Source organism: Ornithodoros turicata, chromosome 2, assembly GCF_037126465.1.
Source record: "Ornithodoros turicata isolate Travis chromosome 2, ASM3712646v1, whole genome shotgun sequence".
NCBI lineage: Eukaryota > Metazoa > Arthropoda > Arachnida > Ixodida > Argasidae > Ornithodoros > Ornithodoros turicata.
Genome location: NC_088202.1, coordinates 92,493,573 through 92,512,815, shown reverse-complemented (window position 1 = coordinate 92,512,815; position 19,243 = coordinate 92,493,573). Strand labels below are relative to the sequence as shown.

Here is a 19,243-nt window from a genome sequence, read left to right as displayed (position 1 = left end):
GTAAAAGAGGACTGGCCTTGAACCACCTCTGTAACTGTACGTGTTCCACCGGTCCATTAAAGAGATCAGGTCCAGCACAGATTGTTTGAACAGAACGCATCCTCCACAATCGAAATCTGGTTTTTATTTGCATGTTTCTCGTTAACGACCGCTGCTAACGACGGCACCATCGATTAGCATCGAGCCTCTATTGCTCATTTCCTTCCGAGTGAAGGTTTCATCGATTCTCTCATGTAAACTGATACTGGCAAAGGAAGGGCCTTTTAGTGGAGAAGGGACGCCGTCATACAGGTGTGTCTTCCCGAAAGCTGCGGACGGTGCCCTATGCTGACGGTCGATTTATGGGCAAGGCTCTAAGCCCCCCGTCAGGACCTGTTCCATATACGCCCATTAAGTGTTTGCTCAATGTCAACCGAGTTAACGCCTATTACGAAACGTCGAAACGTCGTTTGCATTGTCGAAAAGACAAAGACGTTACGGCACTCCTTTGCGACTTCCACAACGACAAAAAAGAAAAAAAGAAGAAAAAAAGAAGGAAAAAAGAAAACGCGTTTCGAAGAAAATATGCATCTCTATTGGAACTCTCAATGTGTAACCTATAGTCGTGTTTAACTTAAGAAGGAAAAGAAATTTAGTCCACCAATTAGATACCATTGGAGGTAAGAAGGAGCAATAGCGCGCCAGGAGAAATATTGCAGCGCCACCATGCGCCATCATCAGGGGAGCGCACTTTTTGACGCAGCGTAGTGTCATGCGGTCAGGATTAACAGCCAATACGGAAGCAGAGTGAGTATGGTGGATTACATTATCTCGCGCAAGTAGGAAACGTGACATTACTGCGTCCAGCCATCCTGTCCGCGGCGCAGTAATATTTTGAGAGCCGACGGACTAGATTTATTTCCCTTCTTAAGTTGAACACGACTTTCGTTGGACAGATGTTAAGGGAAGGGCCTCAGGACGACAGCCGCCGATATTTGCAACAGTGACTGTTTTGGTTTGAGAGAAGCCCTTCGTATTGTTTTCTTCTTTAACGACTTAGGTTGGCTTGTCATATGTCACCTTTGGCACAGGAAGTACCATGACCAACCTAGCGGCCTAGCGGACAGGCTATCTGCATTTCGCGGATCAACTACTTTTTCAACATTTTTCTCGTCCGTGTTTTTTCACGGGCGGGAAATAGATCCATTAAAGTCTATAGTGCTATTCACACACGCGTGTTTGTTCGCGGCCCGCGTGTCGGTGCCGAGTAACTCTCGGCGTGTCCTATTCTGGCCCGTTTTCTTCACGCACTCAGCTCGCCGTGTAGACGAGCCCTTTCACACAACCGAATGTGCATCCTGATGCTGATAAAAATGAGAGACGAACGAAGGGGAAGAGAGTGTTCTTTGACGTAAGCCACCTTCAATGACAGGTCGGCCTTATAAAATAGGCGTGATGCCAGTTTTCTACTGTTTCTGTACAGTTGTAAGGTCCGTCTTTTCGGCCTGCCGTTTCGCCATTCCGTGATTTCAAGCTATGACACCCAGACCTTCCCACCGCGTCAATTTTGCCCCGTCGTGACTGTGACCAATGATTCACGACAAGAAACACTGCAAGCAAGGAACGTTTTTGATTGAAGTCTTCTGTCAACACAGAGGCAAAAATATACTAACTTGTGCATATAAAAACACACGTAAAAATATCAAAAATCGTGTTTATAATATTCATGATATGACCACTAATGGAGCAACCATAATATGGACATGAAACAGAAAGGTAACAAAATTTCAACGTCCCAAAATCGTTGAGGAGCGGGAAGCGACAAAAGAGGCATCTAGAAAGGGCCGTGGTATACCCGAGGAACACGAGTAAAAAACGAACATGCAGTATTTTTCCACGGAGCAGGCACACGGGCTCGGACAGTGTGAATAGCAGCCCTGAGCAATGCTGGTCAGTTTTCTCTCCGCTTCAAATTTCTATATTGATACGGAGGAGAAACTGTGTAGCCATAAAAGACACAGAGTTAAGGACGTGTTAGTTCCGTGAAAATAGCTTAGAAAAGAACATTGGGGAAATTTATCGTCGCGAGTACACCACTCGCGAGGAAGTACGGTAGTGTGGATGGCCTACATGAACCCGAGTGAAGCCTGTGAAAAAAAAAAAAAAAACAAAAAAAGAAACAGGCCACACGTCTCGAACACGCTGAGCACACAGGTGATCACCGAGAAAAAAAGCGGCCCCTAGCACGGACGCGTAAAACGGAACGTTAGTGTGAAACCGGCCTAAGTGTGCTGGTGTCGTAACTCAGCAGCGGCTGTGATGACTCAGGTTTTTCATGGGTTTTCCCCAATGCTTCCCAGACGGGTGGTCGGCGGAGTTCGACCTGAAGTCGGCCCAGGACACCATACTGATCCGCATGTCTCCCTCTCCTTCTTGCAGCGTTATGTCACGAGTACGCGTCCATGCATGGCTGATAGCCACGGTTATTTTCGCCGTGCTAAGAAGGAATAGAAAAATGTGGCATGTCCTTCACATGCTTTCATACTTTTGTCGCTTGTGTTTAAAATCCTGTGCCGTAGTACTGGAACCTAAGCTCTCGTAATCAATTCAGTTCTTCAAGCAGCAGCGTTTTAAAGCGCATGTCTTCCCATGTCTTCGTGGGGGGCAGAAACGCGCACGGAGGAAATTACAAAGGAAATTGAGACTGAAGAAAATCGAGATCGAAAGCAGCATTTACGTGATGACCCCGCAGGCAGAATGCAGCAATACAAACATGGGCTGGATCGCCGATAATGATACTTTGTAGCGGCCCGTAGTATAGAGATACCGCAACCTAAAGCTGGCTTCTCCGCGCAAAGTATCTTATTGTGGCGAAGCCCGCTTTACAGAAGCTTTCTTTTTGTCGCTTTTTCTTTCGGCTATCCCGGACTGTAGTTCACTGGCGTCCTGACGGCAATCCCCGTGTTTTCTACAGATTGATCCCTCCTGTACTACTGCCTACGACTATTCGCCCATGGGGGCTAGTGCGATCTGAGCCGCAATCGTAAAAAACTGCGCAACACCTGTGAGAAAGTGACTAAAAAGAGAGGGAAAACGGGTTTATTATGGCACCTCATGTTTGATTTCTAACAGCACTTCCTCAACAGCATCGCATGGAGTGTATCATCAGGAACACTCCATCCTTTTTATATTGTCATTCATATTCAGCGGATACAGCAATAGTCGTTATCAGCAACGTATTATTCATAAAAAAGTGATGGCTGGAATGTGTTGTTGCGACTAAATGCTATCGGCTATGCGGTCGCTCGTTACCCCCAGTGTCCGCGAATCGGTATCCCCTGAATTGCAATTCATTTCCGTCCACTCGTTGAGTAAAAGGCCCCAGACCTGATCTCCTTTGCAGGTTCAAATCGCATTTCTAAAGCAGCGGTTGTCTCATCCTTATCAATCATTACACTAAGCCTGCTCATCATAGAGTTTCATGTAAAATTCATTACCATCTCTTATATCCTGGTGCTGCCTAGCTGATTGATATCACGGGACACACAATTTAAACCACCTTTTGGTGGTGGTATAATACCGAAGTATAATACGACGACTAAAAAGTATTTTTTTTTCTGTGTTTGTCGAAGCCTGATGTCCTATACGGTCCTTCTGTGTACTCTATGCAGCAAGTTATATAAAAAAAAATAATAATAAAATAACGATCGCAAATGTTCTGAACTTCTGAAAGTTACGTATATTCTGGTTTAGCATGAAGCCGCAGGAAGTATTGATACTCAATTAAAAAACAAGGACAGTGAAAACAAAAAGCATGTGCTTCCTTTCGCACGGAGAAGCATACAAAAATAGTGCGACATTCGCTGCTTCTAAATTTACCGATAACTGCAAAAACACATCGTTGTACAGTTTATCACGTCATACCATCCAAACCGCAGTTTGTCATTACTGTTTCTAGTAATGGTAATTAACGTCCTTTGCATCTTGTGTGTCTATAGCGCAGAGGGTCGAGGGGCGCCTGAGCTTAGCAGAGAACGAAAAAACAAGCATCACCTCACGCTCATAGCTTGGGGATAAAACGAACGTTTTATTTCCGAAAGAAGGGAAGAGATCATAGGCACTTTTAAAGGAACTTTGATCAATGTTCTAGCCGAACAGCAGCCCTCTGGGCACGTTCGCACATGGGATGCACACAGCACAATATGGGTTCGAGTGACTAGGTCGTAAACATCCGCTTGCATGGTCGTAAGCGAGTACAATTTCGCCCACACATGTTGCCACAAGGCTTACGAAAAACCCCCAACCTTTCCGACTGGTAACCCAACGAAGGCACCGGAAGGGGTTCTTTGGCATCGTGTTCTCTCGTGCAGACGAGAGGCATCCGTATACTCCCTCTTGGCAATGGCGCCGGCGTGAGACACGCCCTCCCTGCTAACATCGATCCCCGGCAAAGGAAGAGGACGGCATAGGGACGCGATAGCCACCTTGCCTGCAGTCTCACGCCCTGTCAGGTCGTCCGGGCAGTAAAATGAAACTGCTATGAATACTCTAGGACGAAGATATCAGAAGAGAAACGGCTCCACACATTTCGTAGTTGGAAAAAATATGCACGGTGTCTGAGTGCAGCGAAGAGCGAGGAGAAAAACACGCGGAAGAAAAGCGGAAGACGCTATTTGCATGACAATGGTAAAATAAAGACAATCTCGCTCTATATCACGTCGCCCAGAGGCCAGTAAAATCATCCGGGACATCACAAAGTGGAGTAGCAGCGGAAATTGTGACGCGATGGTCAGCGCTTGTCGATTGTCGTTTGTGTCGTCAATATGGGCGGGAAATTGATGAAACCGAGTAGATATTTCTGGAAAAAGAAAACTTATAAGTGAATATTTAAACACGTTTCGAGTAAGTTGAATAAAGGAGAAGCGAAAAATGAAAGTGAGATGTGAAAAGTGGTTCGAGCGAAGGGAAGAAGGTGATGTAGAGCGGCGGCCAGCTGCGCGTGTACATTATTATCTCGTTACAACACGCCAACCAGCACCGGCTGTGTTGTGCTGTCTCTAGATTTTTCTCAGACGCTTTAAAGCACATGTTGGTACAAGCCCCTGTGAAGTCGGCCCAGGACGCACTACACCCTGTCCTGAGCAACATGCCATGCATTACCGGCAGGTAGATCGCTCGGCAATAACACGCCACCATGCAGACAACATACAATTAAAACGCATTTCAAACACCGATTCCATGATGTTCTTGAACTTAGTGTTAATTTTTGTTTTTGTTTTACTGATTTTGACCACCTGAACCAGTTTAGGGCCATTAGTCAAGTTACCAAAAGAAGAATGCTAATGTCGCAATAACCAAACGATAACCCGGGCAATCTCAATTGCTGATTCTTTCATGAGGTGATATGGTCACGTGGTTGGAGACGCATAGCCAAGAAAAGTAGGGCAGCAAAAGGACGACAACAAACCAGACATGTACAAAATACCGCAAGAATGTATTTTAAATAAGAGACGAAATACTATGGGCAGAATGTAATTTAAAATACAGTACAAAGTACTCGAAAATAAAAGTATTTAAAGTAGAGTATCAAATACTTGAAAAAGTTCCGGTCATAGAGAAGAGCCGGGGCCGTGGGTGATTTGGTAGCAACTGGATTTCAAAATTCCTTCCTCTGTTTCACAAAAAAACATTGCCAGCAAGGGTAAACATTTGAAGGCATAGCTGTGTCGTACCTCAGAAACAGTTCCCGCATCCTCGGGTATACTTTAAGACTGCCGTTACGTGACCTCTTCGTCGTCCATGCCCCGGCGAAGCTCGTGTACTTTTCAACCTCGCGCTTTGAAAGTTAACAAAAATTCATACGGCAACCTTACCGAATGGTCTCCGTATATCCCTCAAAGACAAAACGGACAAGAAGGTCAGCACTGACCACTGGCCCATGCACCGAGTCACCAGTGCATAATATGAATCACCTAATTCCACGTGCTCAGAGGTAAAAGACTTGAAAGGTGGTTAAGACAAGCCCCTTCTAGCTGTTCTCCCCCTTCTTGGTACTTTAGTCCTTTCGTTGTGATCCTTTCGTTTCGTGTGCTCGGCAGCTCGTCCACTCCCCCATATGAAAACAGCCGGGAAATAAGGTCACCTTTGGGGTAATCGATGCTGTACCAGGGCACAAATAACAAAAAGAACACAAAACACAATGACACAGGAAAACGAAAGAAAACAAGAAGGCAAAGAACCAAGAAGGCAAAAACCCTGTACGTACTCAAAATGTTAAGTAAACACTCACTTGCGGCATATATCGTCGGGAAAGTCAATCAGTTGATCGTTTTGCTTAAAGGAGTACAGAGGGCCATCCAAAAAAAAATTCAGATTAAGACATCTGATGGAAGTGTGTGTGTGTGTCATTATACCGAATAGCGCGAAAGGTTTTGATGTGTGCAATTTGTTTCCCAGAAAAAAACTCACATAAACATAGCTCCGCTCGCCACTCCAGCTATAACGAGGATGAGGAGGTATGATGCCACGTCACCGATGACGGTATAAGGAGAACGCGTTCTGGTTCGCCGGTCAGTGGGGGTCAGCGCCTTGTCCCTTTGCCGCCGTAAACCTGTTTTGCCAGTTCTCCCGGAGAATTGGGGATAGAAGGAGCGGCCGAAGCATTACCGAGCAAGGAGAAAGGCTTTATCAGAACCCCGAACAGCCGAGTAGCAGACGACAGCGGAGTAGCAGACAACATTTCTCTAGGCCAATCAGCGAGCGTTCTCTTTATAGCGTCAGCGCGAGGTTCCAGGCAGATCACAGGCTGGTACTGCTCTTCACCACCGTTGCGCACGGTCGCTTTTTGCGGCGTATTTTAAATTCAATTTCCGCGATAATTATGGCTGTGTGGTGTGAATTACTTCGCATGGTGCATCTTACTGGCCTTTATAGGAAGAAAACTGAGTGTTAAAAATGACTTCTGTGCTACTTTAATGCCTTTGCAAGCAGGCTGGAAGACAGGCAATGGCATGTTTGCTTTTAGAATACAATTCTACGCTACCGATATTCTTATTAGACTGCCTTCCCAGGATGATATCGAGGCAGTCACTGAGACACGATATCGCCTGTGTTCTGCACTCAGACAACGGTAGATCTTCAAGTGGGCCGTGAACGACGACAAGTTGTCTACTTCGAAATACTGTTCTTGTGATCGGATGCGCTTCTCTCAAAGATCCTGTCGCTAACGAAAGCATTCCTGTGCCGCACCCTTTGAAGTATAGGGCGGTTTGTCTGCCACAAAGAACCGTAAAGTGCGGAAAGAACGCAAAGGAAAACAAAGGGAAAACGAGCACACAAGACACGGAAAACATTCCTCGTTGCCGTACTCTCATTTGTCTCGTCGCGCTTCTCCAGTCTTCATTGAATCGGCGACCTCTTATTGTTTTCTTCCGGATGTTGTGAACAACATGACGTTGTTCAACAACATCCCTGACCTGGTCACAGTCCAGCTGTCTGGACTTCGTGAGCCGGATCTCTTTGACGAAGAAGTGTCCCTTGATGTGGAGCCGCTTGCTCGCGTCGTGTTGCCTTGGGTTCCACCGGGATATACCGACTCGTACTTCTTCTTGTTCATTCACTTGAACAATGTATGACTCAGGTCATCAACGTACGTTTCCGATGTCTGCGTCCTGCGATACCGCCTCCCATATGTTCTTATGCGTGCACCAAGCTCGTACGAGGGCCCAGGGTCTTCTAAGAACATTGGACTTGACCGCAGACCTATTAGGTGCTCCACTGGGGACACCTGCAGAACCCGTGTCTCTATAGATGAGCAAGGACTGCGTCACGGATGTTGGCAGCTTTGGCAAGAAACGCCTTTGATGTATGCACCGTGTGGTAGGCTTGCCCGTTGCTCTGTGGGTAATACGGGATTGACGTGAAATGACTGATCCCGTACGTAGACAAGAACTGCTCGAACTCGTCGGACACGAACAGGTCCCCGTCGTCTGGGCGGGCAACATCCGGGACACAGAACCTCGCCTACATCGGCCGCACCTTCGTGACCACATTAGTCGTCGTCTCGTCGTCCTCTTGAGGAAGGCTAGCTCGGAGGGAGGCTGACGATGCAACGGATCAATCCCGTACCTTTTGTATCGCTGCCAAGGTGACGGCATGGCAAATAAAATGTTGAGTACTCCGTTTCATCAGAATGCGGGCCTTGATAGGTTGGATAGACTGGCTGTTGTCTAAATGAGCGGCTTCGAGAACGTGCTGTCAGTATGATGTCTGCGCCCTCGGAGGTGGTTAGTCATCTCGAGGAACGTCAAGGTTGTCGACCTGTTTCCCACGACAGCAGCGTTATTGCACCTGCATGTGATATACACCGCACCCTGTTACGAGAGCCTACTGAAATTGCGACGAGGGTAACGCCATGATCGTACAGAAAGGGTGGGGGCGTTGCCCCCTGGAGCACCAAGGTCACTTGTGGAGATTGCCCTTCTTCACACAGGCCGCGATCATTTACACTCAGATGTCGTCACAATACCCTGAACCTTACCCGCCAGATACTTCCCGTTCCCTCGTGCTTAAGCTCCGCCGGTTTTTACGGATATCAGCTGGGCCATGTCCTAATAAATGTCGCTGTGTTTGTTGTGTGTGTCCCTGCTTTTGTCCGAGCCTCTCTATGTATCGAGATCAGTGTGCAGCCCGATCGTCAACTCGTTGATATTCCGAAAAAGTAACAAATAAAATAAAAGCAATAAAATAAAAAGTAGTAAATAAATAAGTATAAAAATAATAAGCGTCACCTACTTCTTGATTTCCCATGAGCTCTCTCGCGAAAACCAATCGTGACGTTTATTCGAAATCCCGGCCAACCAAAACGCTTTTCACGAGCCGTCGCGTAACGCTTGGAGTGCGCCACCATAGAAATTAACGCTGACGCGCGCTTGCTATGTGCGAGTTAAAGATTCGGGCCGGCACAGCCTCTCTCCTTTTTGAGGCTTACGTGTTCCCAGTGTCCGGAAAGAAGACTTTTTCTTTTTTCCAGTTATATAAAATGAAGAAGCGTATGTGAAATAAAACTCTCAAGTAAATTAATAAATAGTACTCGAAAACGCATACGATTTTCTGTAAAGCCTCGCTCGCCGTGCTCATCTTAATTGTCTCACTTTTTCTTTTTTCAAGGTTTGTGCTTTGCGACCCAGTGGCGATCAAAATCCTAACTCCGAAGGAGCGTGTAGCCAAGCTTATCCGTGCTCAGCGCCACGTGCTTGTCGCTAATTGTCTCGCACCAGCGCCTAGCACAGACGCCAAGCAATGACAAAAAAGATGCGAAGTTACGAGCAAGGTATACATCACCCTTTGCTTGCAAGCAGACGGATGGGTAGACGGATCGAAACGTCGAAATCACTTTCGGCGATCGGAGGGTGTGGGTTCAAACTCAACCGATGGCTTTTTTTTTTCTTCCCACTATTTAAGCTTAAGACAGTTTGCTTCGCCAAAAAATCATCTCTTCAAAAAATACCTTTTGATATGTTTGTGTGAAGTATATATATAGATATTTTTTAAAGAATATTTATCAGCTATACGCCTGCAGGATTTGAACCCATGCCAGGCAGTACGGCACGAACGAAATCCCATCACGCCATCGGGATTCACATGGCAATGCTGCTCTCGTTGATTGCCTCGAACACATATGCATCGACTCTATGCACTTTTCGGTGGACGAACGATTCGGAGCAACTTGAGTTGGTCGTGGTCGGTGGTGTAGGCCGACTCAGACCAACACCAAAGTTGGTCATAGTTGGTGGAGAAAGTTGGCGCGAGTGTTGACGTAGTCTTAGGGAGTGACGTCCCGCCGCCGGAGCCTCTTCGGCCGCGGAAGCAGCGCTGATCTTGAAAATTTGTTTATGTAATATCTAAGTACTTTTCGGACGAAAAAATTAACCAGGTAGATTGTCGGTCGATGCCGAACACAGTGGTATGGGTTTCATAGACCGGGTTCCGGATGCGAAAGCCCCTCACGAACGATGCAACGAATGTGTCGATCCAGTTCCTTTTGTATCGTTGTCGTTTTAACGACATCATTTATTCCGCGAGGATACTTTTTTTTTTTTCTTTAGTGAACGTTTAAGCTTATCTCACCCTTCCAGTTAACCTCCCGGGGGGGGGGGGGGGGCGTGACGTGGGGATTCGAGCGCTGACATAGCGATCACTAACTACGCTATCGAAAAGGGAAAAATATGTTTTCAGAACACTATCCTCTTCACGGAGAATCAGAAAAAGGAAAGAGTAAACATACATTATTTTTATAGTGACAGGGGAAAAGAAAGCTGAAGGGAAGGAAAACAAAAGAACACGAGGGAGGGTCACGGCTGTTCTCGAGTACAAAGTTCGCTGGGAGAGCTATATGATCGATGGCTGCCATTGTAATCCAGGGCTTTGTCCGCTTTGTAATGGAATAATTCCTCGCATATCTGACGCTGCTTTCACACCTTTTGTTTTCATTGCGACTTAAGAGGGCCAATCACAGTGTAGGAAAGTCAGATGTGCGCAGAAATTATGGCTTTATAACTAACACGTACCTGTGTAGTCGAGCACGCAGGCAATGGCAGTGACGAGTGTCATTAATAAGACGATTTTCCCACTGAGCGTGAAGGTTACGCAATGCTTTCTCAAATTTCGTATATGTCAGGATACCATACGATGGCGTTAGCTATACCGGTTGTCCTGTAACATTATGTCGTCCCCTTCGTTACAAGGCTGTTCGCTTCCACTGGGCTGTGGATATCAGTTTAGCGAGTGTTAAGTTCCAACTCGGATAATGCAAACGATACCGAGCATGCGGATATACCAAGCATGTGCTTCTCGAATGCCATCTTTACACCTCCCAAAGAGCAGCTCCGCAGTGTCGCCTGCAATCGATTGCGGCCGCACCATTCACATTGGCAACCATCCTCGGCCCTTGGTCTAACCAGATCGACCATCGCCAAGCTCTTCAGTATTTCAAGATTTTTCTCCGGGACACCGGTCTCCTCTCTACTCTATGATGTGCCTGCGTACCTGTGTGCTGTGTGTGTACGTGCGTGTGTGTTTGCCTAGCGTTCTGTTGATGTCTCACTGACTCCACTGACTGTCGACACCTATTCAGCGTCGTTCATCGCCTCATCATCTTGACACATCTCACCCTGTCCATTGTGCCTTGGAGTAGCGGGCCACACCTCATGTAGCGAATTTCCCCTTTCATCATCATTAATTTATCTGTTGTTGTTGGATAATGCAGAGTGCTTAGAAACAAATTTTACAGTTGCTTCCGTTCCCACAGCAAACTGTAGTCAACTTGCCGCGGTCCATGCGAACAAAATGAGAGGTTTAATGCAGTAATTAGAGTGGCAAAAACCTGGATGAGGTTGCTTATCTCATAAAGCAAACCGGGTAAGTTCTGTGGGTCTAATTGGGTTAATTCCTAAATACCGCTCGATAAAGGCCGGCCGGATGCGTTTTCATGAAGTTCCTTCAGAAGCGCGACCCAAGCCCCGTTATCATTCCCTTCAGTGCGGTTTGCAGATAGCGGTTGCGTGTTTGCTGTTCTTGCACATCGTGAAGATGTATCCTGGTATCGCTATGGCCGCTGGTTTTTCGAACGGTATTGCCCAGAGAGGCATAAGGCTCAGATTTCTGCCGTGAACGAATAAGACGTTTGTCTTCTGCGATGGAAAAGGGGAGACGCCGTCATATACATACTACTATATGTGTCTGGCAGTGGGAGTATGGTGGGTTTCCGATGATGATTACGGTAATAATAATAATAATAAGAAGAATCATAATAAGAATAACGACGGCCACGGCGATGTTCGTAGCAGAGTGAGACAAGCCACTCTAGAACTAGGATAAGCAGGCACCGATTGGGCAATCAAGCGGAAGTCATCCACGTATCATCGTCATCATGTATCTCTCTCTCTCTCTCTCTCTGGGCAATCAAGTACCTCAACGCATATTTCGGATTATTTTCGGCCGTCATAATTCCTTCACCTGTTATCACACCATCTCATGCCATCCTGGCTACAGTCGTGACGCAGCCCACCTACGTGAGGCCAACAACGGCAAGCCGGTTTTCGTCACCACCACCAACACCCAATTACCAGCTCCCGTGGTCTAGTGGCTACAATGATGATATTCAACGCCGAGACTGGGATGTGACCCGGGTTCGAATCCGAGCGCCGGCTGTGCTGTCTGGGTGCCTTTACTGGATCTTCCTCAGACGCTTTAAGACAAATGTCGGCCCAGTTCCCTGTGAAGACGGCCCAGGACGCACAGTCCTCCCCTGCGATAGTCGTGACAGCCTGAGCGTGTCCGACAACGGCAAGCAGTTCCATCACCACCACCCGATTACGAGTATTGTGCAACAGAATATAAGCTATTATGTTGTGTCTTCACTAGGTGCAATTCATGCAAAAATAATGCGATTATAAAAAGGGGTAGCGTCCACATGATGTTTTCCATCAGCGTACCTTATCACTCCACAAAATAATTCCTCAGAAAGGCCATACGGTACAGGTATTCCTGCACAAAATCGGATGTCTCGTTTTGATCAAGTTCAACGGAGTGACGTATGCCCGTAACCATTTTCGATATTATCACCCGGCGTTCCACTGAAAAAGGCTGTAATTTGATCTAAGATCAAGGGAGTCACAAATGCGCTATCGTCAGCGTTTCGAAGCGCATAAATTATAATTGCATTCGCCTCTCACGCGAACGTGCGCACGTAAAATCGAATCGCCGTCATTTTCGCGTCAGCGAAACAGGAGTTGACGAGGTATAGTCTAGATGGGTGTAGTAAAAGCAGCGATAGACCGCATTTCAAGTACGAGGCGACTGTTGTGTCGAAGAGCAAAAACAACTGAAAATACAAAATCACCGCGGGATGCACTGCACGGGGTGCATCGGACGATTGCAGTGACCCCCCATGACGATTCATGACAGGTAACAAAAACAGCCACTGACGAACACCCATTATAGTACCAATGACAGCTTGATTTGTGTGGGACGAAGCGAAACAATACTGAACATGGTAATTACTGCGTTAAAACCCTCGTAGCATTTTCGACTAATATTCTCACGTATTGTTGGGCACACGTAAATCATCCCACTTAGTCGTGCATGCAAATACAAATCGCCCCCCCACACACACGCGCGGCAAACAAGCTCCGTAAACAAGCCCCGCAGAAGATTTGTGGTCTATGCGATAACGCATTTTGTATCAATTTGCGGTGAAACAAAGCCTTTTTACTATAGGGCCGTGTGGATATTCAAATTTTTCGAATGCGGAAGCGTATAATTGTGTTACCGATTCAAATTTCGAATCTCCGCACGAAAGAGTCGAAAACGCCGCAAGCGACGTGGCATCTATTAAAACTAGTGTGTGTGTGTGTGTGTGTCAATTTTGTACTGTCCATGCTCCGGTGGCTCTTATACGTGCAATGGTGCGCGCTGCGTCGTACGAACATCCGTGTCCGAAAACTCATACACACATCCGCGACACCTTGCATGGGTCTCTTAGCAGAGGGAGCTTCTCTGGGTTGCTAAACCTTGCTTAAACTATACAGTGAAGCGGTATCACTCCACGCTCCCTTCTCGCTTAAGAGCTAGGACACGGCGAAGTTGACGTATTTTGCGTTGCTTTCATTTTCTGCTATTCGGCTCTCGTAGCAGTTAAGGCGCAGATATAGTCCAACGTTTTTGGTGTCGCAGTCAGCGACAGCCGAAGTCAGACACGCCAAGCAAAGCGATCCGGGAAATATGCGTTTATAGTCAGACGCGCGTCAGCAGTGGCCTGCGACCGTTGCGCATGCGCAAAGTCGCTGTGACTGCAGCAGCGCGACTGCGACTGCGCTGATATGACTGTGCGTCCAGGGTCGGCGAAATATAGAACATGTTCTATTCTGCGCGGGCGACGTCCTAGCGCGTTGAATGCCGCCGGCCGCGCCTGCCACTAGACTATAGAGGTTGTGATTTCCCCCGGCGTAGCCAACTGTGCAGCGCGTGTACGCGCAGCACAGTTACATCGGACTATATCTGCGCCTTTAGAGTCTCTAAATAGGGGCCGGGGGAGATTTATTGGCAGAAAAAGGAAAAAGAAAAAAAGGAAGGGGGAAAGGTCAGCCATGCAGCACGCCGACTTGCTATTCCCAAACAAACAAAAAAAACATAAATAAGAGAGAAAAAAGAAATAAGAAAAAGACAAATAAATAAATAATAATATAATAATAATAAATATAACAAATATAAATAATAATAAATATAACAAATATAAATAATAATCAATAAATAATAAATAAAGAAAAAGAAAAAAAGACACCCGGCTCACGGGAAGCCCAGGAGGTTCGTATCACGCAGAAAGCGGAGCACCGCTTTTGTGACACTCCACTGACTAGCTCGCTGCACGGGGTCAAGGAGTGTCGCGAGAGAAACGTCTGTCCGTCCGTCCGTCCGTGCACCCAAGCTCTGAGAGGTATTGCCAGAGCACGGCCCGGTGATGATGGTGACGCTGACAGTGGAGGAGCTGCTGGGAGATATCGTCTTCTACAACAACAACTTTATTTTCGACCTTGGAGAGTGGGGAGTTTCATCGCCACAGGCGATACTCTACCCCTTTGCTGGATGGAATGGGGGGAATAAAATAACGAGCCCCTTCACAATAACGATCGAAGTCCGATGGTGTCCAGAAATGTCAGAAGAGCTTTGAGCGCAGAGCGTTGCTGGGCTGGATTGGGCCAGGGACCAAGCAATTTCGAGAGGGAGAAAGGGCGAGAGTCCAGCTGACGAAGAGACTCGGAGAGTGTGGTTCGGGAAGGTTCGTAGTGAGGGCAATGAAGAAGAATGTGCTCCAGATCCTCAAGAGCACCACAGTGGCAGCAGGTGGGAGAGTCAACTTGCCTCAAGCGGTAACGCCACTGAGCTGTAAAGGCCACATCGAGGCGCATTCGGTGGATTAATGCAGCATATTGACGAGAGGTGTTTCGTGGCATGCGGAAACCGAGCGTGGGATCAACTCTGTTCAACATAGAGGGGGGAAGAATGTCGGTTGTCCGTTGGCGGAAGCCAGGGGTGTCACTAGGCGTCGCAGAATGGAACGGCGGTCTCCTCTCAGCAGAACAATACGGGTCCGTTTCCGATACGAGAGTGCTGCTTCTGCGGCGCTGTCAGCCTGCTAGCCTGCGAGCTAGCTGGACTGCGCGTTGTTCTCCACCGGAGAAAGGGGAGATTGGCGTCCCATTGCTAGGCGACGTAGCCGCGCTTGACTCAAGATGGCGGGTTCGTTCGCCGGCGTGACTCACTGTCGCTACTCTGCTCCCTATTTTGTGACTCTAGTAGCAGTTAGTGTGCGGTGAATGCCCCCCCCCCCCCCACACACACACACCTTTCTTTCTTTTTCTTGCAGAGCTATGAAAACAAAACAAAAAACACCAATGCCGTTTCCGCCGGATATGTGTTCGTCGATAACCTACAAAGGTTTGAGAAGGTGCTTCGAAGTGTATTGAATGCGGTAGTGTTCTCAAGACGCCGTCGAAAACCAAAACTGCACTGTTGGATCCACCTGAAGGTCATTCTGAGGCGCGGCTGTTCGTTTTCGCTTGGCTGCGCCTTTCTTTTTTCTTAATAAACATATCCCCCCCCCCTCCGTATATTTATGTGGGTGGGTTATAGATTTGCTTATATTATATGGCGTTTTCGCTTCGTGTTCGCTCCCCCAACAACACCGAATATTCTCTGGGGGGGGGGGAGGAATTCGTTTATCTTAAGAAATAAAAAAATAAGAAAGAGATGGCAGTCTGCCTGCCGAGACGGCCGGCAGGTTGCCTCAGAGAAAGAAAAAGAAAAAAAGCAAGAAAGAAGAAGAAACGGGACAGAGCAACTAGACACACGACACATGGAGCTGTTACCTTCATTGCAAAGTTAGGTTACCTTTACCTTCGGTTACCTGTTACCTTCATTGCAAAGCTGTGCCATCTGGTGGTCACCTTCGGCTCACACCATACAATTCACCATAATCACTTTCAGTTGGTCACAGGTTCGATGTTCGCAGTTATCATAGGTTGTTGGTAACTCAGTTCACAGTGTTGTCTATTTCTTCTTTACTGTCAGAGAATACCTAGGAGGTTACTCTCCTTCATGAAATCTAGGACTATGATTTGTGTTGCCCGCCGCGTTGACATTGGTCCAGTAGGGTAAATGAGTGACTCCAGAAGGGGGTCTGGGTGACCTAGGTTCCTCATTTTTTCCCTTTGGCGTTTCCTTTGCTGTTCGTATGTTCTGCAGTTAAGCAAGATATGTTCTATATTTTCCTCGACATCACAGGTGTTGCACAGCGCATCTTTACCTCGTCCTGCGATGCAGAGGACGTCCTTAGTCTTGGCGCTTCGAGTTCGCAATCTGATTAGAAGCGAAGTTTCTTCCCTTGTGAAACCCCCTGTGACGCAGAGGGGGGGAGCTGTTTGCATCGCCGTCCTGGCATCGGGGTGAAAGCGCCCTACATGTTCACTTATAGCAGTTTGTGCTTAAGCATTACTTGGAATAGCGGGGAGTGTAGGAGGAAGCCTTGCAGCCTCCTTGGCTAGTGTGTCGGCTCTTTCATTTCCAGGTAGGCCCTTGTGCGATGGATGTACGAATAATGTTCTAACGGATTCGTACGTCTGATGGATATCACCCACATATCCATCGGACGTGCGAATCCGTTAGGACATTATTCGTACATCCAGAGGATATTCGGTGGGGTTTGATTATGCAAGTATTCGCTTAGTTTTGGTTCAGTTTTATAATTATTCGCGTCGCATTCACTACGGTTTTAAAATGACTATTCGCACAGACCTACGTTTTAGCAATCGGCTTTCCGTTTTTTTTTTCTTTGCCCTTTTTCCTTTTTAAGCTTACCTTTCTTTTTTCTTAATAAACATACACCCCCCAAGCCAATTTGTGTCGTTTCCTCTGAGATAATCTGGTCAGCGGGAGTAATTAGACCTTACAGCGTTTCTCACAGTTTCTCCTCTTTAGTGGATGTCTTTCCAGCGTGGACCATGAAATATGCGCATATTGATTGGTCCTGGGCCTGATACATGAGGGTCGGCGCACAGCTTGAACAGCGGGTTCCGTTAGGGGGTAAATATTGGTTGTCCGATAGGGCCTCGCTTGTAATGCCTTGAGCGCAGGGAAATAGGTAAACAATAAACACAGAGCATAAAGAGCGGTCCTGTAAAGGTACTTTCAAAGAGTGATTGAGCTCAACTTTCCCATGTATCATAATAATGACAATTCCATTTAGGACGCGAGACAACTATGATCATAATGGATGGTGGTGCAGTCCGTGGGTTACTTTTGTCTCTATTAAGTTCTCTAACGTTATCTCAGTACACCAAACCCCGTGCTTAAAGAAGAACTACCTTGACAACAATACAAAGGGTACGTTGTGTCGATGGCGATTTGTGTGCGAACGGAACCGGCAGTTTGCACTTTCTCTCTTCTCTCGTTGTCAGGAAACGCAATGATTCAGAGCGGCCTCCCATTGGTTTCCTCACTGGTCGCACCAGTGCAACCTCTGTTTCCATTGATTTCCTCAAATGATTCGCCCAATCGTCGCAGGAGATGGTTTGAGGAGACCAATGGGGTGGCAAGACCGTATTGCCACGGTTCTTGAGAAGGAAAGAAGAGGGAAGGTGCAGACTGACGGCTTCGTTCGCGCATCAATCACGAACGGCGCAACGGATGAATCTCGTTCCTTTTGTATTGCTGTCAAGGTAACGGCATCGTTCATTCCGCGAGGACAACTTTTTGCACGTTAGTGTACCCTTTAGCGTCCCTCGCGGCGGATCACGCGTTTAAGCAACGTTTACCATACCATGGCCCCGTATCTAATGAAACGTAATAGAACACTACACGTCGTTACCAATCGGACAAAAAGACGAGAGTTGACTGTTCAAAGAAGCTCTACAATTTTAGAATTGCTGGAACTCGATTTCCACCGATTACGCGAGCGTCCGGATGCCTTTTCGGCAATCATTACCACCATCAATGATGTCAAAGCGGTTTACCATTCAAAGGGACAAGTCATACCTTCCCGTGTGTAAAGGAAATGATACACTGTTGCAATGCAAATACCTGCGCATAAAGTTAGCGAGCAATCTCGTTTGCCATTGTACGGAGACTCTTGTACTTGGCTGCTGCAGTTCATATCCGATGCAGCACACAATATTGGGCCCATATTGGCTGGTCATTGGCGATACGGTCATGCGGTCATACGGCTGGTCATGGGCAATATGGGCCATATTGCCCGTGTACGCCCCATATTGACTGAAAATGCAGAAAATGGTACGTACCCGTGATGCACAAATGCCCAAGCAACACGGCAAGATTGGACGTTGAAGTGTGTGAAATGCCCAATTCAATACGTCGTTACATTCAAAACTTGCCGCAGATGATACACATTGTTCGAAACAGTCAACATACGTGGCAATCCCATTATAACATTCACTAGAACTCAACAACTCAACTTTCCACTTGCTGGAAGCCGCCGCCATCTTGCTTCGCGATGCCAGTGCCCATGGGTCGAACCGACTGAGAGCGTGGTCGTTTGAGCGAAATCGCGCGTCCTACAACTAACGCGCATGCGCGACAGTCGGATCAGACGTTTCATGCGGGCTAAAATGTCGCTGGGTCCTCTAATAATAACGGAATTGCGTCAGGACAAGTAAAAAACACAATGTCTGACAGGAAGGGATGGCTCCTCTGTAAAGCTAGGTGCTTTCAAGTTACTGCAGGAAGTGTGAGTTGCTGAGGCGTATGTCCGTCACTATCACGAAAGTGTTTCGCTTCTTTGGAGCGGGTTGGAAATTTTGGTGCGCACAATATTGCGATCCCAATGAAGGCTTCTGAGGGATGTTTAGCATTCGCAGTTCCGTAGGACTGCCTGCCTAGCACTAGTTGATCCTTCTCTTCGTTTTTAGGGCGGGAGCAGTACTATTTGTGAAATGTGATGTGGGCAAGCTTTCGCTTGTACCATCCTACAGTTTGCAATACGACTGCCTGCCTAGCACTAGTTGATCCTGCTCTTCGTTTTTAGGGCGAGAGCAGTACTATTTTTGAATTGTAATGTGGGCAAGAAGCTTTCGCTTGTCCCATCCTACAGTTGGCAATATACGAAGCACAGCACCTGTTCTTCGTTTTTTCGGCGATGCAGTGTTGCTTTTGTAATACTATGCAACGTGGATCAGTAAGATCATCTGCAGAA

The 19,243-nt window shown here is 47.1% G+C and overlaps 1 protein-coding gene across 7 annotated transcripts in view; it reads right to left on the bottom strand.

Moving 5' to 3' along the window:
• LOC135385788 (galactosylceramide sulfotransferase-like) overlaps positions 1–19,243 on the bottom strand; it is a 435,824-nt gene that overhangs the window by 52,341 nt on the left and 364,240 nt on the right. The window lies entirely within an intron of this gene.